Raw genomic sequence first — 24,748 nt, 5'->3', positions numbered from 1 at the left:
TCTAAATTTTTTTGGGGGGGATGACCAGTTGCATGTGCATTTGCAATATGATTCTATAGTGAAAAAACATATTGCAAATGCACAGTGACTTTGAAAAAGTAAGGAAACATAAACAAAAAAAATCCATTTTTTTTTTTTTGGGTGACCAGTTGCACGTGCATTTGCAATATGATTCTATAGTGAAAAAACATATTGCAAATGCACAGTGACTTTGAAAAAGTAAGGAAACATGAACAAAAAAAATCTAAAATTTTTTGGGGGGGATGACCAGTTGCATGTGCATTTGCAATATGATTCTATAGTGAAAAAACATATTGCAAATGCACAGTGACTTTGAAAAAGTAAGGAAACATAAACAAAAAAAATCCAATTATTTTTTTTTGGGTGACCAGTTGCACGTGCATTTGCAATATGATTCTATAGTGAAAAAACATATTGCAAATGCACAGTGACTTTGAAAAAGTAAGGAAACATAAACAAAAAAAATCTAAAATTTTTTGGGGGGGATGACCAGTTGCATGTGCATTTGCAATATGATTCTATAGTGAAAAAACATATTGCAAATGCACAGTGACTTTGAAAAAGTAAGGAAAAATAAACAAAAAAAATCTAAAATTTTTTTTGGGGGATGACCAGTTGCACGTGCATTTGCAATATGATTCTATAGTGAAAAAACATATTGCAAATGCACAGTGACTTTGAAAAAGTAAGAAACAAAAAAAAATACATCTAAAAAATTTTGAGCATGACAAATTCGTGATGGTACCTGCCCATTGAAACATATTGCAAATGCACAGTGACTTTGAAAAAGTAAGGAAACATAAACAAAAAAAATCTAAATTTTTTTGGGGGGGATGACCAGTTGCACGTGCATTTGCAATATGATTCTATAGTGAAAAAACATATTGCAAATGCACAGTGACTTTGAAAAAGTAAGGAAACATGAACAAAAAAAATCTAATTTTTTTTGGGGGGGATGACCAGTTGCATGTGCATTTGCAATATGATTCTATAGTGAAAAAACATATTGCAAATGCACAGTGACTTTGAAAAAGTAAGGAAACATAAACAAAAAAAATCCATTTTTTTTTTTTTGGGTGACCAGTTGCACGTGCATTTGCAATATGATTCTATAGTGAAAAAACATATTGCAAATGCACAGTGACTTTGAAAAAGTAAGGAAACATGAACAAAAAAAATCTAAAATTTTTTGGGGGGGATGACCAGTTGCATGTGCATTTGCAATATGATTCTATAGTGAAAAAACATATTGCAAATGCACAGTGACTTTGAAAAAGTAAGGAAACATAAACAAAAAAAATCCAATTATTTTTTTTTGGGTGACCAGTTGCACGTGCATTTGCAATATGATTCTATAGTGAAAAAACATATTGCAAATGCACAGTGACTTTGAAAAAGTAAGGAAACATAAACAAAAAAAATCTAAAATTTTTTGGGGGGGATGACCAGTTGCATGTGCATTTGCAATATGATTCTATAGTGAAAAAACATATTGCAAATGCACAGTGACTTTGAAAAAGTAAGGAAAAATAAACAAAAAAAATCTAAAATTTTTTTTGGGGGATGACCAGTTGCACGTGCATTTGCAATATGATTCTATAGTGAAAAAACATATTGCAAATGCACAGTGACTTTGAAAAAGTAAGGAAACATAAACAAAAAAAATCTAATTTTTTTTGGGGGGGATGACCAGTTGCATGTGCATTTGCAATATGATTCTATAGTGAAAAAACATATTGCAAATGCACAGTGACTTTGAAAAAGTAAGGAAAAATAAACAAAAAAAATCTAAATTTTTTTGGGGGGGATGACCAGTTGCACGTGCATTTGCAATATGATTCTATAGTGAAAAAACATATTGCAAATGCACAGTGACTTTGAAAAAGTAAGGAAACATAAACAAAAAAAATCTAAATTTTTTTGGGGGGGATGACCAGTTGCATGTGCATTTGCAATATGATTCTATAGTGAAAAAACATATTGCAAATGCACAGTGACTTTGAAAAAGTAAGAAACAAAAAAAAATACATCTAAAAAATTTTGAGCATGACAAATTCGTGATGGTACCTGCCCATTGAAACATATTGCAAATGCACAGTGACTTTGAAAAAGTAAGGAAACATAAACAAAAAAAATCCAAAATTTTTATTTTTGGGTGACCAGTTGCACGTGCATTTGCAATATGATTCTATAGTGAAAAAACATATTGCAAATGCACAGTGACTTTGAAAAAGTAAGGAAACATAAAAAAAATCTAATTTTTTGGGGGGGGGATGACCAGTTGCATGTGCATTTGCAATATGATTCTATAGTGAAAAAACATATTGCAAATGCACAGTGACTTTGAAAAAGTAAGGAAACATAAAAAAAATCTAAATTTTTTGGGGGGGGATGACCAGTTGCATGTGCATTTGCAATATGATTCTATAGTGAAAAAACATATTGCAAATGCACAGTGACTTTGAAAAAGTAAGGAAAAATAAACAAAAAAAATCTAAATTTTTTTTTGGGGGATGACCAGTTGCACGTGCATTTGCAATATGATTCTATAGTGAAAAAACATATTGCAAATGCACAGTGACTTTGAAAAAGTAAGGAAACATAAACAAAAAAAATCTAAATTTTTTTTTGGGGGATGACCAGTTGCACGTGCATTTGCAATATGATTCTATAGTGAAAAAACATATTGCAAATGCACAGTGACTTTGAAAAAGTAAGGAAACATAAACAAAAAAAATCTAAACATTTTTTTTTGGGGTGAGCAGTTGCACGTGCATTTGCAATATGATTCTATAGTGAAAAAACATCACCAAAAGCGACATTCTGAAATCAACCCAAACGAGCGATTGAGATGACCCAGAATCACTGCAAAGCCATCCCGAGTTCATCGGGCCAGTCAATTTCACATTCCTGCAGGATTTTTATAGCATGACAAATTCGTGATGGTACCTGCCCATTAAAACATATTGCAAATGCACAGTGACTTTGAAAAAGTAAGGAAACATAGAATCAAATTATTTTTTTTTGGGTTACCAGTTGCACATTTCAGATCACCAGTTGCACATTTCAGATCACCAGTTGCACATTTCAGATCACCAGTTGCACGGAGGAAAATCGTTACTTTTGACTTTGACTTTTGACTTCCTATGAAATCATATTCCAAATGGAGAAAACATATGCCTTATGCACTAGTAAAAAAAAAAAAAAAATGATAATAAAGTATGACTAAAGTATGTTGATAAAGTTCTTATACATGTGTAATTGACATAAAAATTGAAAGAATTTTGAAAAACGGTCCAGAAAGCACTTTTTTAAGGATGTGTGAAGTTTTTTACCAAATTTTGACATTTTTGACTTTTGACTTTTGACTTCCTATGAAATCATATTGCAAATGGACAAAACATATGCCTTATGCGCATGTAATTAAAAAAAAAAAAATTTGATATCAAAATTGGACAAAAGTATATTCATACAGTTCTTACACATGTGTAATTGACAAAAAAAGCGAAAGAAATTCGAAAAAAGGCCCAGAAAGCACTTTTTTAAGGGGTAAAAAGTTTTTGAAAAAAATATCATTTTTTCAAAATTTTTCTTTTGGATGTTGACTTGGGTTGCATTTCCAATATGAAAAACCCAGGTGGAGCGCACTCGCCCCCTGTTGGATTTTTGAGGTGTTACAATTGGCAATTGCCATATGGCATTTGCCATATACTTTGCACGAATCAACGCCGCTTTGGGTGGTATTGGACATCGTGTACATGGTTTGTCCAATGCCAATATTTTGACATTTATTTTTGTACAAATCAGGGGGGTATTCCCTTACAGCTGTGAGTCTTTCTGGGTAAATCTCTAAGAGTTTTGCTCACCTGGATTGTACAATATTTGCACATTATTCTTGAAAAAATTCTTCAAGCTCTGTCAAGTTTGTTGTTGATCATTGCTAGACAGCCGTTTTCAAGTCTTCCCATAGATTTTCAAGCCAATTTATGTAACTAGGCCGCTCAGGAACATTGCATGTCGTCAATGTAAGCAACTCCAGTGTATATTGAACAAAAATAGAAACACAACATGGAACAATTTCAAAGATTTTACTGAGTTACAGTTTATATACATATATCAGTAAACTGAAATAAATAAATTAGTCCCTAATCGATGGATTTCACATGACTGGGAATACAGATATGCATCTGTTTGTCACAGATACATTGAAAAACATGTAGTGGTGTGGATCAGAAAACAAGTCGGCATTTGGTGCGACATTTGGTACCTTGTATGCCCTCAGACATCTAGGACCTATAAGATAAAGTCATATACAGTGTATTCGGAAAGTATTCAGACCCCTTGACCTTTTCCACATTTTGTTACATTACAGCCTTATTCTAAAATGTATTAAATTGTTTTTACCCTAATCATTCCACAAACACTACCCCATTATGACATAATGACAAAAACAGGTTTTTAGACATTTTAGCAAATGCATAAGAATAAAAAAAATGAAATACCACATTTACATAAGTATTCAGACCCTTTACTCAGTACTTTGTTGAAGCACCTTTGGCAGTGATTACAGCCTTGAGTCTTCTTGGGAATGAAGCTACAAGCTTGGTACACCTGTATTTGGGGAGTTTCTCCTATTTTTCTCTGCAGATCCTCTCAAGCTCTGTCAGGTTGGAGGGAGAGCGCTGCTGCACAGCTATTTTTAGTTCTCTCCAGAGATGTTTGATCATATATTTAGGTACAAATGGCTAGGGCCGGCCTGCCAGATGAACAAACTATCTGGCCGGTCGGATAGCTAGGGCTGGCCCGATTGGTCCGGTCAGATAAGTTCAGTCGGCCTGCCAGACAAGTAGCTCTGGCCCGCCAGATGTGGGGGTCCCGCCTGCCGACAGGCCAGGTAGGTAGGCCCGTCTGACCAGATAGCTCGGTAGGGCCAACCAAATTTGTTCAGTCGGCCGGACGGCCAGATAGAACCGGTCGGCCGGCCGGACATATAGGAATCATTTCACACTGCTATTGAAAATGGACAATTCCACAGACACATCAATACAACAATTATAACCCTAATCCCTAAGAAAGGAAAATACCTCACAAATTGTGCTAATTTTCTTCCAATCAGTTTAACATAAATGAAGATGTATACCAAAGTTATAGCAATGCTCCTACAGAAAATTATTAACAAGCTTGTTGCAAAGCTGTCATCAAGGCAAAGTGTGACTACTTTGAAGAATCTCAAATATAAAATCAATTTTGATTTTTTTTAACACTTTTTTGGTTACTACATGATTCCATATGTGTTATTTCATAGTTTTGATGTCTTCACTATTATTCTACAATGTAGAAAATAGTAAAATAAAGAAAAACCCTTGAATGAGTAGGTGTTGGCAAACTTTTGACTTGTACTGTATGTGAATCCATATTATGTTATGCAGTATCTACTGGCACTAAGCATTCTAATTCATTTATGATACAACAAGGATGTAAACAAGGTTGTCCTACCTCCCCTATGCTATTTGCTCTCTCTCTTGAACCGCTGGCAAAAATGTGGCTTCCTCAGATATATAAATAAAGCAAACTGAACAAGCGTGCAACTATCACCATGATCCCGGTGAAGAAACAAATCACCTACTTAGGCATTACCATATCACCCTCTACCCACACTATTTGTAGGAAGAACTACACTGAACACAAATATAAGCACAACATGTAAAGTGTTGGTCCCATGTTTCATTGCTGAAATAAAAAAAATCACAGAAATGTTCCATTTGTACAAAAAGCTTATTTCTCTCAAATTCTGTGCACAAATGTATTTACATCCCTGTTAGTGAACATTTTTCATTTGCCAAGATAATTAATCCACCTGACAGGTGTGGCATATCAAGAAGCTGATAAAAAAAAAATACAAATTAAAAAACACCATGACCCTTACACAAGTGCTGGGGACAATAAAAGGCCACTCAAAATGTGCAGTTTTGTCACACAACACAATGCCGCAGATATCTCAAATTTTGAGGAAGCATGCAATTGTCATGCTGACTGCAGGAATATCCACCAAAGCTGTTGCCAGAGAATTGAATGTTCATTTCTCTACCGTCGTGTGGGCGAGAGGTTTGCTGATGTCAACGTTGTGCCCCATGGTGGCAATGGGGTTATGGTATGTCATAATCAATGGCCAATGAGCACAATTATATTTTATCGATGATAATTTAAATGCACAGAAATACCAAGACAAGGTCCTGAGGCCCATTTTCGTGCCATTTATCCGCCGCCATCACCTCATGTTTCAGCATGATAATGCACGGCCCCATGTCGCAAGGATCTGCACACAAATCCTGGAAGATGAAATTGTCCCAGTTCTTCCATACCCACCAGACATGTCACCAATTGAGCATATTTGGGATGCTCTAGATCGACGTGTATAACAGAGTGTTCCAGTTGCCACCAATATCCATCAACTTTGCACAGCCACTGAAGACGAGTAGGACAACATTCCACCGGCCACAATCAACAGCCTGATACACTTTATGTGAAGGACGTCTCACGCTGCATGAGGCAAATGGTGGTCACACCAGATACTGGCTGGTTTTCTGATCCATGCCCCTACCTTTTTGGGGGCGGTATTTGTGACCAACAGATGCATATCTCTTTTCCCAGTCATGTAAAATCCATAGGTTAGGGCCTAATGAATGTATTTCCATTTATGAACTGTAACTCAGTAAAATCTTTCAAATCGTTGCATGTTGCATTGATATTTTTGTTCTGTATACTTATTCTGAATCAAATAAAACAAAAAAAAATTAAAGGCAAAAACATCAATCTTTTAAAACTATGAATTTTTAATTGTTGAGAGAGCGTTGCCCGTTTTCCTGTCCAATGTTCAGTATTCTTTACTGTTATTTATCTAATCAACTAACTATGTTTAATTGTTACCCGATTAAATTAATAATGTAACAATTAACTCATTAAGATTGGGGGCACCACAAGAATGGTTCTTTAAAGAGTTACCATCTCCCGAATTAAACTCTAAAGGTCTTTACTATCACATCCATAAACAGTCAACTTATTCATCATAATCTCGGATCATATCATCATTCTGAACAGTCATGACCTTCTGCATCTGCAAAAACCTGAGCCTTACTTATGATTCAGTATTACACAAATTGGTTTAATAATTAATTTACTAGCTAACTAAATGGTAACACAGGATAAACGTACACATATAATACACTAAAAACCGGACCCTAGCGGTCTGACACAATATGGCGACTTGTTCCAAAAGAGATGGGGGGGGGCAGAGAGGGACAGAGACATTGTACTTTGGTGCATTTAGAAACTACTCTTGCAGTAATCATATACTTTGTACACAAACCGCCGCCCTCTTTGAGTAACAAATCATGAATGTATTTATGTGAAATGTCTTGGTTCTTTGTGTATTTCTGTCGGAACCAGGCCTTCTTGGAAAGGGAGTTGGGCCTTTTTGCGGCATGCGTGTAAGGCTCTGATTATCCAAAAGGGGTCTCCACACGTCTCCTACTGTTGTTCTCCTCTGCAGTCGTCCGGTATCCAGTAACTTTTCGTGTAGTCCTGAACAGAACTACAGAGTTAATTCTACTTCCATTAGCTCTGGAAGATGATTATTTGAAGATAGGCTAGCCAGCCATGTCGATGGTTCCCAATGGGGTGATGATAGTAGAATACGATGGTTTGAAGAGAGTACTAGAATGGTCCCACCTAAATTCGCATGTTTAGATACTTTACTGAGGAAAGCTAATCAGCTGTACCAGTGATTGTCCAGGAGGTGACTTCATTGTCTCTACCTCATGTTGAGATTCAGAGTTCGAACCATTTTGGACGTGAGCTGCATATCACATTTTAGGGAAGACCCAGATGCAGACAGTGTCGAAATAACAAACGTTTATTACTAGAACAGGGGCAGGCAAAATGACAGGTCAAGGGCAGGCAGGGGTCAGTAATCCAGATCAGAGTCAAAAGGTACAGAACAGCAGGCAGTCTCAGGGTTAGGCAGAAACAGGGTCAGGCAGAAACAGGAGACAAAGCGCTGTGAGACGTGGGTTTGCTTTTAGACACATGAAAATTGGAATGTATACGGAGGGTACAGGGCAACAGAAGATGAACAGCAGAGGGGTCAATGACCTTGGAGTTGGGGAAAGGACCGATAAACCGGGGGGAAAGTTTGTCGGACTCCACCCAGAGTGGCAGATCCTGGGTGAACAGCCATACCTTCTGCCCGAGACGATACCAGGGAGCCGGGGTCTAGTGGTGGTCAGCTTGTCGTCAATACCTGGAGATGGTCTTGAGAAGAGCCGACCAGGCTCTCTTCCAGGTACAACGACAGCGGTGAACAAACATCTGGGCCAAAGGTATGCCGACCTCTTCCTTTTGTTCAGGGAAGAACGGGGGCTGATTGCCTAAGGAACATTGAATGGGTGATAGACCCGTGGCAGAGCAAGGAAGGGTGTTGCGTGCATATTCAACCCACACTAGTTGCTGGTTCCAGGTGGTGGGGTTGGCAGAGACCAGGCAGTCGTTTCCAAGTCTTGGTTGGCTTGCTCCGACTGGCCGTACAGCCCCCACTCCGATATCGGAAGCATCGGCCTCCATCACGAACTGGCGGGACGGGTCAGGATGAACCAAGATGGGAGCTGTAGTGAAACGATGTTTGAGATCCCAGAACACCCAGTAAGTAGATGGGGTCCACTTGAACGGAACCTTGGGAAAGGTGAGTGTAGACAGGGAGGAAGCCAGGGTGCTGTAACCCTGGAGGAAGCGGAAATAAAAGTTGCAGAATCCCAGGAAATGTTGCAGCTGCACCCTGGACGTAGGCAAGGGCAAATCCACCACCGCTCTCACCTTCCCGGGATCCATCTGTAAACTCCCTGCAGCGATGATGTAACCCAGGAAGGAATGGTGGAGCAATGGAATTCGCACTTCTCCGCTTTCAAAAAAGCAGATTCTCCAGGAGGCGTTGGAGAACCTGTCGGACGTGGAGCATGTGTGCTTGGGCAGAGAGGGAGAAGACTAGGATGTTGTTGAGGTAGACGAAGATGAACCGGTTCAACGTGTCACGGAGACATCATTAACCAGAGCCTGGAACACAGCTAGGGCATTGGTAAAGTCAAATGGCATGACCAGATCCTGGCTTCAAGGCCTGAGGTACAGGCAGTTTACTTTGGGCACGTAATTCAGGTGGAAATTGAGAAAAAAGGGGCCTAGCCCTAAGAAATTTTGATGAGCAGGAATTGGATCATCTCGCTGTGGTTCCCTGACACCCGTAGGTTGATGGGGTGGTATTTTGGGTGACCTGGCCTATAGAGCGCCCGGCCTACGTCCAGCGCTCTAACTTCGTTGGGAATGGAGAGGGGCTGAGTGGAGATGCCTAGCTCGGACGTCAGGGTAGCTTCCATAAAGCTCTCATCGGCCCTAGTGTCGATGAGTACCCAGAAAGGCTTCGACTGGTTTCCCCACAGAAAAATGTCATGAAAAGGAGTGCGAGTCAGGGGAGAGGGAAGAGTACTCGCTCCTACCAGTGAGCCTGGTCTTTCAGTGGACAGGTGGAGACTAAATTACCAGTAGTCCCGCAATACAGGCAAGTCTTAGTGTGAATCCTGTATAGCCATTCGGCTGGAGACAGACCTCCCTCTGCCTAGTTGCATTGGCTAGGGAAGAGGTGAATCGGCAGCCTTCGGAGACTTTCAGGGGAACTCGGGTAGTCTCGGGTTCTCTTGGCAACGGAGCTGTTGTGGATTTCCGGGATGCCACGGAGGTGAGGCGGAATCCTTGGTCGGGCGAGTGAAATCAAGCTGGAGTAACTTCCGGGCAGCCTCTCTCACGAACAATGGAGCATCAAAACTTTCTTTATCTCCGCCACAAACTCCTCCAGACTGAAGCATACGGCCATCTGCTATTCCCATACTGCCGTAGCCCAGGCAAGAGCCCTCCCGGGAACATCAGCGTGATGAGGTACGCTATCTTAGAGCTGTCCGAGGGGCAGGAGGAAGGCTCCAGCTCGATGATGAGGGAACACTGAGCTAGAAACACCCGAGAGGTGCCTTACTCTCCATCGAAGCGTTCCGGGGGTGTTAAGCGGGGTTCCCGGGAAACGGGGTTGCCAGGGAGGTGGCGCTGCTAACAGCCGGGTTACTGAAGGGCTGGGAGGTTTCCGTCATGGTATGCTGCCTAACAAGCAACCCAGCAATGTGTTCAACGCTCGGTCTTGGCATTCACCCAAGGTCTGGAATCTCTTCCATAAAACCATGAAACAATTCCTCGTGCCTTCCTATGGTGGCTCCTTGGGAGGAGATGGTGTTGCGGAGTTGGTCCGATTCTGCTGGGTCAGTCATGGCCAGTTTGTACTATCACGTTTTAGGGAAGACCCAGGCGCAGACAGTGTCGAATTAACAAAAGTTTATTACGAGAACAGGGCTTGGCAAAATGACAGGTCAAGGGCAGGCAGAGGTCAGTAATCCAGATCAGAGTCAAAATGTACAGAACGGCAGGCAGTCTCCGGGTCAGGGCAGGCAGAGATCAATAATCCAGGGCGGCAGGCAGGCTCAGAGTCAGGGCAGGCAGAATGGTCAAAACCGGGAAAACTAGAAAACAGGAACTATAGAAAAAGACAGGAGCAAGGGGGGAAAAACGCTGGTAGGCTTGACGGACAAAACGAACTGGCAACAGACTCACAGAGAACACAGGTATAAATACACTGGGGATAATGGGGAAGATGGGCAACACCTGGAGGGGGGGTGGAGACAAGCACAAAGACAGGTGAAACAGATCAGGGTTTGACACTGCACCTCCACAACTCTCTGGTCTAATATGTTAATTCTTATCCCATAATTTTATACAGTTCATTCAAAACGGTGGTTCCGTCAGGCTGACACACTCTCGGATCTCACTCAGGGGCGGGGCTTGTCGCTTGTACAAAGTTATGTAAAACTGTTATCTCTATTTATTTTTCATATTTCATGCACAATGTATAGGATGGACACTTCACAAATAGTATGTATACTTTTCAAGTTACAGTATTTCCTTTATAACTTTTTTAAAGAACGTCACAAAATAACAACCAAAATGTCACCAGTGTTCTCCAGATCGCCTCTGACCATTCCCCATGTTCTATGTTACAAGTATTGTTCCAGTATCCGCCTTAGAATATGTTAGATTTTTGGTGGGAAATGGTCTGTTGAAACAGCAGCACAATCCTTGGGTGGATTTGGAGAGGGAAATGCTGAATGCTCTGTCCTTGATTTACAACAGGACGTGAGCTGTCAACCCCCCACCAGTTCCCTTCTCCCCCCTCTGCGGGTGAGAGAGGGTCTGGTTGAAGTTATTTATTGCAACGCTGATCTGACCTATTTGGATCATCACAGGACAGTCATAACACTTCGAAACCTTTCAAAAGGTCAAAAAAATACATAAAAAGATGGTCTGCTATGCCCACTTCTTTGCATGCTAGAATCTCAATTGTTAAAATATATTTCCTACCTTGTATCAATGTTACCACTGCCTCCTCCTATAGACTATTGCTCTAAACATGACTCTGTCATAAAAAAAAAGTTCATTTGGGGGAAAAGACCACAGACCACAGATTAAATATGAAATATTAAACACTACAGAGAACAAATGCATCAGGTGGACTTTCAGTTCCAAATTTCTAATTTTATAACATCATTCCAAATGAATTTCCTGAAGATCTGGTTAAACCCATAGGCTTCTTCTGTTCCTTGGTGTGCTACAGAAGAGTCAATAGTTTCTCCAATTATAATATATTTATTTTCTGGATGTACTCCCCCAAAAATTGCACTATTGTTTGGACCCATTATACCATACTCAGTAAATGTGTGGAAAGCCACAGAGAAGCATATGAGATCTCATCTTAAATGGCCTTCATACTGTCCAAAATTGCGTAATAAAGTATTCTTAACATATAAGAAAGCATTTAAATCAGATTCTTGGTCTAAAAAGGGTATTTATTGTTTCAAAGACATATTCAATGTGAATAGAGTCCTCCGTTTTCAGGAAATCTGCCAGTGTTTTAATGTCCCAGGTTCATAATTTTGTCTTTATCTTCAACTCCACTATCCATGCGAGCCTATGGGATCCCCTGGCAAGCAGAACTACCAGTACTTCTAACGGACAGACGCACCTCAAAAAGAGTTGTTTCTGATATATATAGTAAATTAATTCTCCCAGCACAAAAACCATTAACTCTATTCATTGTATGGGAAAAATATGTACAAATAAATTGGAAGACAGTATGGAGAAACATATTTGGATCATCTAAAAACTCCAATCACCAATCAATTGTTTAAAAATGTGCCATAGAACCTATCTAACACCTCAAAAAGACATCACATGGAAATGAGTCAATCGCCACTATCTGAAATCTGCACCACAGGGGACTTTGGTACTTTTCAATGTGTGCTGTGGAAATCCCGGGGGGCGGTTAAATTCTAGGGGAAAGTCTACAATGCAATTTCTGTACCTATAGATCAAATATTGCCATTAGATCCAATAGTGATGTTGCTTTGTGATGACCCTGATTAGCACTTGTCCGAACACCAACAGAGAGTGTGGTTAGCAGGAACCACACCTGTTAAGAAAATGATTGTACAAAGGTGGATTCCACCTCATCCATTACCATTGCAACAATGGCTGCTCACATTTAAGAAAATCGTCCTTATGGAGCTCTCCATGGCCAGGATCCACAGAGCCAAGGCGTCTACTCTGGGCACATGGAAAAAATCAGCAAAGGACACTTCTGAACTCTTAACCAACAGGCCTTTACATCCATGAATGTATATCAATAATTTGCAACTATTTCTTAGGCTATATGATGTATTGTATAGTATATTTACTATGCACTATTTATTTATTCGTTTTTATCTCATGATTGATTTGACATGTTATCAGATTGCCAGCTGGGTATAAAAATACATTTATAAATGTAGTGTATGAATCCTATAAATTGAGATAATAAAAACTTGATGTAAAAAAGACGAGGTAGTCATTAAAAAATCATGTTGAGCACTATTATTGCCCACAGAGTGAGTCCACACAACAGATTATGTGACTTGTTAAGCAAATGTTAACTCCTGAATTTATTTAGGCATGCCATAACAAAGTGTTTGAGTACTTATTCACTGAAGACATGTCCGCTTTTAATTTTGTATTAATTTGTAAACATTTCTAAAAACATTATTCCATTTTGACATTAGGGGCTATTGTGTGCAGGCCAATGACACAAAATGTAATGTTTAAATGCAGGCTGTAACACAGCAAAATGTGTACAAATCCAAAGAATGTGAATACTTTCTGAAGGCACTGTATAATATATCATACAGTACATATATTTTCACCGGTGGTGGATGGAGACTAGACTGTGTGAGTGTGTTTTAGCACATAGGCTAGTTCTGTGCGTGAGGTGTGAGGAGTGGACAGCTCACACTACCCCCAACACCCATGAAGTGTATGGCATGTTGTTTGTTTATCTCCAGTTCAGAGGAAACTGGATTGGGGTCATTGATTAGAAACATAGGGCAGCGACGAGAGTAACACTTAAAATTTTTTGTGCTCAAAAAATGTGCCAAACTGGAAGGATTTACATTTTTAGATTTCACTGGAGGTGTTAACCAAAGGTGTTAACCTCGTGATTCAGCATCACTTCAACATTTAAATTCCCCTCTCATACATTCATCAAGCAATAATAATGAGAGGCATAAAACATTTTGGCCCGCGCTACAGAAGGCTTTATCGGTCTTCTAATAAAGGACCAGTAATGGCCCAGTGCACTACTTTCATGAGAATTTTTTTTTTTTGGGGGGGGGGGGGGGGGGGGGGGTGTTCTGATTTTTCAGGGGTTGCTGCAGCACCCTCAGCAACCCGACTTCCCGCTGCTTTGGAATAGTTTACAATTGGGAAGCAGCCAAGGACTGAGGCTATAATCTGTATATAAATTATAAATCCATTTACACATACATGTTATTCAATCATTACACCCACACTGCTCGCACACCTCAGCGAGTGTCTGGTGGCCAGGTGAAAAATAGAAATAGGTTCTATTTGTCAGGCTCAACACGTTGCATGTCCAGCCTCTCCCTTCTCCTCATTGATGTTTAGGAGCATATACCCACGTGGGTGATTGAAAGATGTACTGTAACACTCCAGTCGGTTGTAGAAATGCACTGTAAAGTTGGTTGACAACCGCCATATAAAGTCCAAAGAAGTAAAAAAATAAGCCTGAGGAAGGAGGAGAGATGACGAGAAAGGAATTCGGTTTACCGTTTATTCTGTGGATTATTTGTCAGAGTAGAGGACTTTGTGCATTTCAGGTAAAATAACAACCCAATGTTTATATCCCAGGACAAATTAGCTAGCAACAGTAAGTTAGCTAGCTAAATTGCCATAAATGTTTAATGCTTTCCGTCCTGTCCACAAAATTAATATAATTGGTTCAGAGTTTGTTTTGATATTTTAACCTGCGTGTCCTGATCGTGTCTGGTGTAGGGGAACAAAATCAAAATGCATGCGATGGCGCACGCTCACGTCTGGTTTGGTCAGCATGTAAGTCGTGGATTTTCTGTTCTAGTATTTCTAGTTCTTTATGTGTCTTCTTTTTCTTATTTCAAGAGTAAAACATGATACCACTTCTCATATATGCTTTAAAAGCTTCCCAGACAAGAGTTGGGCACACTTAATGATCTACCTTTATTTCCAAAAACATGTCTATCTGTGTGTTGCGATAAGAGGTAAACTTATCCTTATCCTCATCCTTAAACTTATCCTTATCACCTAGTAGCATTGTGTTCAACGCCATGTCTTTTTTATTGGAATAGGAGGTCTGAGCTTAAACGTGAAGGACAATGGGCTATGGTCCGTAAATATTCTAGGAAGGTATTTACATTCAGAAACACAGTGAACTTTCGCCCCTGTCTGAGGTCTCGAGTGCTCTGGAGCAGGTTTTCATCAAGGATCTCTCTGTACTTTGCTCCATTAATCTTTTTCCCAATCCCTGCCTCTGAAAAACATCCCCACAGCAGGGGATGGTGCCAGGTTTCATCCAGACATGGTTTGGCATTCAGGCCAAAGAGTTCAATCTTGGTTTCATCAGACCAGAGAATCTAGTATTTCATGGTCTGAGTCCTTTAGGTTCCTTATGGCAAACTCCAAGCGGGCCTTTTACTGAGGAGTGGCTTCCATCTTGGCACTCTACCATAAAGGCCTGATTGGTGAAGTGCTGCAGAAATGGCTGTTCTTAGGAACTCTGGAGCTCTGACAGATTGACCATCCAGTTCTTGGTCACCTCCCTGACCAAGGCCCTTCTCCCCCGTTTGCTCAGTTTGGCCGGGCCGCCAGCTTTAGGAAGAGTCTTGGTGGTTCCAAACTTCTTCCATTTAAGAATGATGGAGGCCACTGTGTTCTTGGGGACCTTCAATGCTGCAGACGTGTTTTTGGTACACATTACCCAGATCTGTGCCTCGACACAATCCTGTTTTGGAGCTGGACATTTCGTTCCACTTCATGGCTTGGTTTTTACTCTGACATGCGCTGGCAACTGTGGGACCTTATAGACAGGTGTGTGCCTATAAAAATAATGTCTAGTCAATTGAATTTACCACAGGTTGACTCCAATCAAGTTGTAGAAACATCTCAAGGATGATAAATTTCGAGTCTCATTGCAAATGGTCTGAATACTTACGTAAATAAGGTATTTCTAAAAACCTGTTTTTCGCTGTTGTCATTATGGGGTATTGTATGTAGATTGATGTGGGAAATGTTTTATTAATACATTTTAGAATAAGGCTGTAAAAAGGGAAGGGGTCTGAATACTTTCAGAGTGAACTGTAGACCCACCCACTTTGGAGCCAGGCCCATCCACTGGGGAGCCAGCCCCAGCCAATCAGAATTTGTATCTCCCCACAAAAGGGCTTTGTCCCCCCCCCCCCAGATGATCCCACAGGTGAAGAAGCTGGACTACCCCATAGTCGCCATACCGGAAATCCAAAACTATCCTTTCATCATCTTAATGCACCATCATTACCTTGCTGACGCTCCGCTTGTCGGGCCAGAGAGGGGGGTCCACTGTGCGGAATACAATAATGGATGGCTCAAGGTAGTTGAGCTGTTCATCCTGCACCCTGACACAGCTAGTGAATACAGGCTGAGTACCAAAAGGCACCCTATATCCTTTATAGTACACTACTTTTGACCTGATCCCATGCTCTGGTCAAAAATAGCGTACTATAAAGGGAATAGGGTGCCATTTGGGAGTCAGCCACAGACTGTTCCAGGAGACGCTCTAGTGCTGCTACTACTGCTTCCCAGCCTCAGTATGGAACAGATGAACTGAAACACTCCACCCTTACATTTGCTGTTTGTCTGTCTGTTGGTGTGGGTTTCATTATTGCCCTCCAGGCATGAGTTTCTTAGGGAGAGGGAAAAGGGAGGCAGTGGACGCTCCCATGAATATGTATGGGGACATTTCTGTCTTGTTTATCTGTTTTTTATATTTCTCCCCTCATATTGTAACTTTCACCAAGGATTTTAGCCAGATGGCAGTGCATGTGGTGCCATATTTCATACTGCATGCCATGCAAGCTGTGTGTTTGTAGTGTGTGAATGTGCTTCAGTTTTTTGTTGGTCACAAGTGAGAACTTCAATTTGGAGCTGAGATGCAAAATATCAAATATATTATCATAAGTGCAGTGTCATGTCAAGAGTGAGTAATCTGGATTCAGATCAGCAGCGGAGATCTCTGACACTAAATCTACATTTACTCTGACTCTGCTAACCGGACGCATGGAGACCAGGGACACATATGGAGATGACTCTGTCCTGAATACATTACTCCCCAAAAACATCCCACTGGGCACAGACATCAGTTCAATGTCTAGTTTAGATTTACATTTGGTTTAGTTGTCATCTAATGTGAATTCAACGTGAAATCAACAAAACATTTCCCCATGTCATTGGATTTAGGTTTAGCGTTTGTTTAAAAAAAAATGAAATGCCCTTACGCTGATGACCTTTTGTAAATCTTTTTTTCACGTTGATTCCCCTGTCTCCCATGTCTGAGACAGCCTCCTCCCTAATAACCTTGATGAAAATAACAACCACTGGCAGTGGCCAAGAAGAGTTTCTGTCCTATCTTTTGCTATCTAAGGAAAATGGATATGGACTCCTGCTGAACGTCATACTGTTCCAACCTCCATTCTAAGCAAATGAGAAGAAATGGAAATTACGTAAATACATGAATTAATGGATTATAAATTACCCACCCGAATGGGCAAAGCTATATTCATTACTATGAGGAAGAGGAAGGGGGGTTTGAGATTCACTTCATTTAGTTGTTTACTGTTAACTCAGTGACGTAATCAGGCTGTATTTGGGGTTTTTGTCAGCCCCGCTCCAAAGTGGAGAGTAATGATGTCTAATCTGCATGTGGTAAATAAGGTAAAGGATGCTTCAATGAGCAGTGATGTTGGGCTTAGTGCCGGTGGACATTGTCACATTAGTCGACCACAGATAGTCTATATAATAATATTGTTCATATTATCCAGAATATTGGGACTCGCCAGTGGAATTTCTCCGTATTTTAATTACATAATCATCTGCTAAACAATTTAGATGTCAAACTGTTTCTCTGTGTGTGCGTGTGTATGCAAAGTTGGGTGGGTTACTTTTTCCTTTTTAAATATAATCTGTTAATGTTACCTGTCTAAAGCTGTAATCAGTAGTGTAATTTTAGCATTACCCAAAATCAGTAACGTAATATTACTTACAGTTACTTTTGGATTCCTTTCCCCTTAAGAGGCATTAGAAGAAGACAAAAAGGATCCATCAAACGCATTTGGCGTGTCATCACATTGATCTCTGAATTGTGGTCAGACTCACTCACGTGGAACAAACTTAAACTTTTGACTTTTTTCAATGTTAAATTTAATGTCATTGAGAAAACATAAAAGTGTCAATGTATTTTTCTGCGAACATTTTTTCCAATTTTTCTAAAGTATCTGTAATCTGATTACAATATTTTATTAATGGTAACATAAATTCCAATCAAATCAAATCAAATGTTATTTGTCACATGCGCGGAATAGACCGTACAGTGAAATGCTTACTTACAAGCCCTTAACCGACAATGTAGTTTTAAGAAAAATTAGAGTCAAGAAAAATATTTACTAAATAAACTAAAGTAAAATATTAAAGAGCAACAATAAAATAATAACGTGGCTATATACAGGGGTACTGGTACTGAGTCAATGTGCGGGGGTAGTGGTTAGTACGAGGTAATAGGGGTAAAGTGACTGCATAGATAATAGATAATAAACAGTGAGTAGGAGCAACGTCAAAAAAAAGGGGGGAGGGGGGGGGGGGGGGGGGGTCAATGCAAATACTCAGGGTAGCCATTTGATTAGCTGTTAAGAAGCCTTTTGGACCTAGATTTGGTGCTCCGGGACCGCTTGCCGAGAGGTAGTAGAGAGAACAGTCTATGACTAGGGTGGCTGGAGTCTTTGGCAATTTTTAGGGCCTTCCTCTGACACCATCTGGTATGTGTGACTGTGTGTGCGTGCGTGTGTGCGTGTGTGCTATTGTTGCTTGACCACATAAACGTTTTTATTTCTAAGTCATTTTCATCCAAGGTGAGCCTTTAAAAACTAGTGTGCGGGAAGTTTGTAAAATAAATCAGATGTCAGGGTTTATGAGATATTTGTGTATGTGTGTGTGTGTGTGTGTGTGCATGTGTGTGACTGTGCGTGTGTGTGTGTATGTTGTGTTGTTGCTGCATGTTTTTATCTGTATGTAATTTTCAGCCAAGGTGAGCCGTTAAAAAGTACAGTGCCTGAAGTTTCTCAAATCAATCAGATGGTCAAGGTTTATGTGATTGAAAACTGTGTAGAAAAGCACACTGTCGAGAGGCAAAAAGGAAACTGGTTTGTCTTTTATCTTGGTGATTTTGTTCAGCGCCATTGATTTTGTATGACTGGGCTTTCAGAGCTGCAGCTCAGTGCGTCTGGGCTAGGTGTGTGATCTCTTTAATTGTATGGCTGGTCAATGCGAGGCGAGAAACTCATTTTCTACTGTGGAACCTTGAGCTTGGGTTTCTACCCCAATGTACACTTTACAGACCAATATACTGCACATTTATAACTCAATGTACGAAGGGTCTCTGTATTTTCTGTCAGGCAAACAAAATAGAGAGGAGGGGGTTCTGGCCATAGACATAGAGGAGAAAAATGTCTCTGCTTCTGGCTTTTGAGACTGACAATTATCACCTCTTCATCACCAGTTTGAATTGGAGATCGCTATGGCATGGCTACTGCAATAGAAACAAGGTTGTGGATTGGTCATGTTTTTATTTGTACCATCTCTGTCCGTGCACAAGGGATACCACAAAGTGAACATTTGATAATAAACTGTTTAACAAAATAAAACGCCAATGGTGAGCGGTGAGCATATCTGAGAGCAAAAATTGAATTTCAAAGATTCCCTCTCTATCTCCCAACGTGTAGCAGTGGTCAGAGAAAATACTCACAGGAGAGTAATTCGAGGAAGAAAAGGTTGAAAGTGTATTAGAAGAAGGCATATTTAGCATGACCTGAAGCAGTGACGGTTTTTGATGTGAGACTGAGTGATAGACTGTACACACAGGTGACTTAAGTTTTGTTCACACTGGCATTTGAAGTGACTCAAATACAATTGTATTGCATATCAGATTCAAACCTGTTAATTTCTCCTGCATTCTGAACAGCCAAAAAGAACACAGAATCTGATATTTTAAGCCACATTTGAAATCTGATTCCTGGCCATGCGACTTGTGTCTGATTTATTTGTCCTCAAGTGGTTTTTAGACTGTTATTTGGCAGATTTTGTCGCTTACTAGCTACTCTGTTGACAGTTTTGACAAGAACATGTGGTAGCTAGCGAGAATGTGAATTATTTACAAACAAATTAGCTAAACAGCTACCTAGCTAGCTAGTTGACTGCTGTAGCTAGCCAAAAGAAAAGTTGGATCATCTTATCCTTTAAGGCTTTAGTGTTCTTACACTATGATTTTGAACATTCAAAGCAACTGGGAAACATACATGGCAGGCATTGTTGTCACCTCAGCTTTCTACATAACTACTGAGTGATAGGATGCATGAGCACCACGACCAATCAGCCTACACCACTGCGCACACACCCGTCATTACTATGTCAACTTGCATTACCATGCAAGCAAATAACTGCTGTCTGAACCCACACAAATACAATTTGGTCACTTGTAACTTGCGGTATGGACGGTCAGTATCCTAAAACGGATTAGAAAAACAAAACTGCTTTGAGCATTAAGGCCTGCAGTGTGAACAAGGCTTAATAGACTTTGATGCATTGTGGGAGGCCCTGGTAGCAGGCTCAGGACAGACAGACAGACAGACAGACAGACAGAAAGGGTGTGAGCCAGGAAGAAAGAGTCTAGCAGCTGCTAAAGTCATGGATCAGAACCAATGTGCTCTGACTTGCTCTCTTTCAAGTCAGGGGTGACACCAAGAGAGCACCTGGCTGTACTATTCACATTTACATTTGAGTCATTTAGCAGACACTCTTATCCAGAGCAATGCCCTGTTTAGAGTTAACATGGCAGGTAGCTAGCAGATTGCAAATTCGCCACCATTTCGGTGAGTAGCTATATTTCCATTAACTTGACCAGTGATTCTTTTGTTGACATTTAGAACATTTACATAGAAAATAGATGTGATAATTGACTGCTACGGTGCATTTCCATTTAAATGTCTTGTGTTGATAAATAACAGCTGTATGTAACAACGTCACACCAACAAAAAAAAACATTGTTGAATACCAGCGAAGTGGTTGAAGTGTTTCCATTATCCATTTAGGCAAATTGCATATTAATAAATTGGCAACAGCCTGTATACCCTCCCACCAATCTGTTTCATGTCGCAGGTATTTCGCAAAAGCCAGCATGGATAGAATGCAAGAATTTACTCATATTTACCATATTGTAATAATTCTCAACGTATCACCAACGTCCGTGCTATGGTGAGATCTGAAATAATTAGATGGGGAAACTTGCATTCAGCCAACCACAAAAGTAAGTCGAAGAAACACAGTTTCAGGCATTCTTGAAAGTCAAGGCAATCCTTGTCCTGCAAAGAAGCATTATTTCTATAGTTGAAAAATAGATTTAGCAAGCCGTAGGCATTTATAATTAAATGTGGAGTGGAGCTTTAAATTTACATGATGACATCACGTGTGCCACCTACCTTCAAAATTATTCCGCAATCATAATTTATTGGAAAAACAAAAGTTTCCATCATTTGTCTCAATAAAGAAAGTTAGACAAAATAATAATCCACTCCTGTCGAACAGATAAAATGTTGTTGATCTTTAAAACATTTCTCCTATATCTACGGTTTCCACGACACATTGCAATACTTTTTTTTATTTTTTACATTGCTTATTTTTGACCACACTGTCAATGTTAAGCAAGTTAGCTAAAATCGTATTGGTTGAATAATTGTTTCTGAATTCAAAACCACTTGAACACAATAATGTCGGACTTCTCAGTTTCCCATTTCCCACCAGCACCTGAAGAATTCTATTATGTACAATTAAAGGTTTTTATTTTTTTTTCAATAATTTTAACAGAGAATTAACAAATCTTCAAAATTCTGTGCACATGATTTAATCGTTTTGACAAATTGTATTCATATTTAACCCTTTACACTCGTTTGAATGAGCCTATATGGATAGGGCTAAATAGAAATGTTTCTTAAAGTAGAAACATGCAAAGCGTATGTACAATCATGGTAGCAATTCAAAGAGAACCGTTTGGAGATTATGGGAATATTATTAGACCAAAGTTGAGGACACAACCGTTCACCTGATACAAGACTGAATCCAAACTTTACACTGTTGATTTACACTGATTTATTTTCTATATTTTTATTTTGCTGCATTTGTTGATAATGAAATATGAAAATACTCTGGATACAGTCAGTAACATGATAAGAATATTCCTGGAAAATGTTGTTTTAGGTGCAACATAAAACAAAAAAATGACAAGGGTTTGAGTTACAGGAGTTACAGGACAACTGTTGTTGTCAAACCCTTACCCCATACACCCATACAGGGCTGTAAACCACAGAGTTTGAGCTCTGATGTCATTTGTAGCATGTTACTGTACAGCCACTGGGTTCCAATTTAGGTGCTTTTATTAAGTGCCCAAATCTGGCATTTTCAACCTGTATACGAGTACAAGACTAAAGGGTTTTAACGATGGGTTTGCTTGTTTGTCAGTGGGCTGGAAGTAGAAAAACAGTCAAGTTCAATCAGGAACCTGGTCAAGTGGGCGGGTCTACATAAAGTGGATACGCTGTGATTGGTTGTGACGAGAGGAACTACAGCTAAAACAGGACGTTACTTTTCGTATCAGGTTAGGAGAGCATGTTAGCAAACCCTAACCTTTTTACTAACCTTCACCTAAGTCTTCTAACCTGCCACGTTAATTATCCTAACCTGCTATTAAAAAGTAACTCGGAGCTGTATTCCCTCTAGTCAGTCGTAGGACCACTCGGTTCTCTTCCCAATTCTGTCCCATCCCCATTAGTGACCCGATTGTTTACATATGGTTTCAGTGAGTTGTGAATGTACAGTAGATCATACTGTATGTATGATCAAAGTTAGTGAAAAATCTGGATTATTAATATGACAAATTATAATTGTAATATTTTGTAATATTTTCAGAGGGAGAAAACAGCTACATGGTTTGTTACATCTGAATGTGCTTCATTACCTGACTTGTGTGTGAGGTTAAAGCTTATGACTCAACAATATCTTATGTGGGTGGAAAATTAGACTTTTCTTAATCATCAGACTAACAAAGAAACTCGCAGCACGATACCAGACATAAAAGAGAAAAGCAGGAGAAAAAAATGAATTATAATTATTGTATGTACTGCAATGATGTCTGATCTTATATAGGAAAAACTGTTTGGGATCTTATCTGACCTCCACAAAGCGGTTGTCTCCCCCGCTGGCCTGGGGAGATAGAGTGGAGGTGAGGCGGAATGCCTACTAGACTAGAACAGATAACAGAACAGCAGGCAGGACACTCACCTGGAATGAATATGAGATGGAAGCAGAGGATGAACAATGGTAGTATACAGGCTAAGGTCTCATTCAATTCATTGTTCCCCGCTGATGAAACTAATAGTACTTTTTGGTTATCTTAAATGAAGAATGGTGATGTTTTTCGTTTATTTTATTACATTCAAGCAAATGTACTCATTCATCCCTGTTTTTCTTTTGCTGAGCCCTGAAAAAAAAAACCCGATTCTCTCATCATTCCCTAAAGCTCTGATGCTAAACAATGAGGCTTTCAACAGCATGATAAGGATGATTTTTGCACATTGTGAGAATATGCAAAAAAAAATTTATTTAATATGCAGCACCTTCCCACACAAGACTCTGGTTGATGTCACAGTACTGGATATATATATATATATATACAGTTCGTAGGAGTGTAATCTTGGCATTGACCCTAATGAATATACGGTGTTAAAATGCAAGACGGTGAATCAAGACTCAAATATACTGTGATTTTGGTATAGGTCTGTATGGTGGGTAAAATCCACTTCAACTCAAAAGGGGGAAGGGAAGGGCTGCATCATGTAAGCTACAGTAGTTATTGCTTTGATGCCATGTTTATGTTTACAATCATGTTTTCCCTTTGCTACATGAATGAAAGGATATATTCCTCCTGCTGTGTTCACTGACAGAAAGTACACAACAATTACTGACTGTCAGTCATGTCGACACGATATCTCTTGTGTGTTTTAAATTTCGTGCTTGTATAAGTGGCACTGTTAATACCTGAATCTCGTGCAGCCGTCGGCCCAGAGGATATGTATGTCTCTGGGAGGAACTTGATATTTCAGGTCACACCAAATCAATTGGATTACTCAGTAACTGATGTGTTTACTGGTAGTCTTATTTATAGCTGAGGCTTGAACGAGGCATTTACACCCCTTTTCTACGAATGTGAGAATGAGTGTGTATCACTCCGCCTGTCTATATATGTTTTGGCCTCCCAGTGTTATGGTTCATCTACCACTGCATCAGTACAGCAAGATGCCCACAGTACCTTTATTCACCCTAACAGAACAGGTGACATAGACATTAAGCGAATTCAAGTACTTGTCAAGTATGTGGTGGTACTCGTAATAACCCTGAAGAAGGCACAGTGATGCTGAAACGTTGGTGTTTTACCCAATAAATTACTGGGAGTTTATATATACAGAGTGTGTGACTCCCTTTATTTTTTATAGCTTACAGTTTATTTGCCGTTAGTCATCACCTCTACACTAAATAATCTTCTCTGGGTGTGCGCCAGCTCATGCTTTTTATTGGCACTGGTAATACCAACATACATTTGCATAACTTTTCCTTTGTTGTGCTGCACACATCAAAAACAGTTACTACTGCTTTAGGACACGCTGCATATCTTCTTGTAGTGCTCTTTCAACCTCGTCGCTAATCAGTTGTTTTACAACGTTAGCTATTTTTCCTTTGTTTCATCAAAGCATTCGCCTTAATTACCAGGTGGGATTAAAAATATATGTGTGCGTGTGTTCATCCTTCACCCCCCCACAGGCTGTCATTCTGTAGTTGGCAGTGGGAGCCTTTGGGCAGCATATGTGAAGGAGTC

Source organism: Oncorhynchus clarkii, chromosome 6 (genome assembly GCF_045791955.1).
Source record: "Oncorhynchus clarkii lewisi isolate Uvic-CL-2024 chromosome 6, UVic_Ocla_1.0, whole genome shotgun sequence".
Classification (NCBI taxonomy): domain Eukaryota; kingdom Metazoa; phylum Chordata; class Actinopteri; order Salmoniformes; family Salmonidae; genus Oncorhynchus; species Oncorhynchus clarkii.
This window is presented reverse-complemented; position numbering follows the sequence as displayed.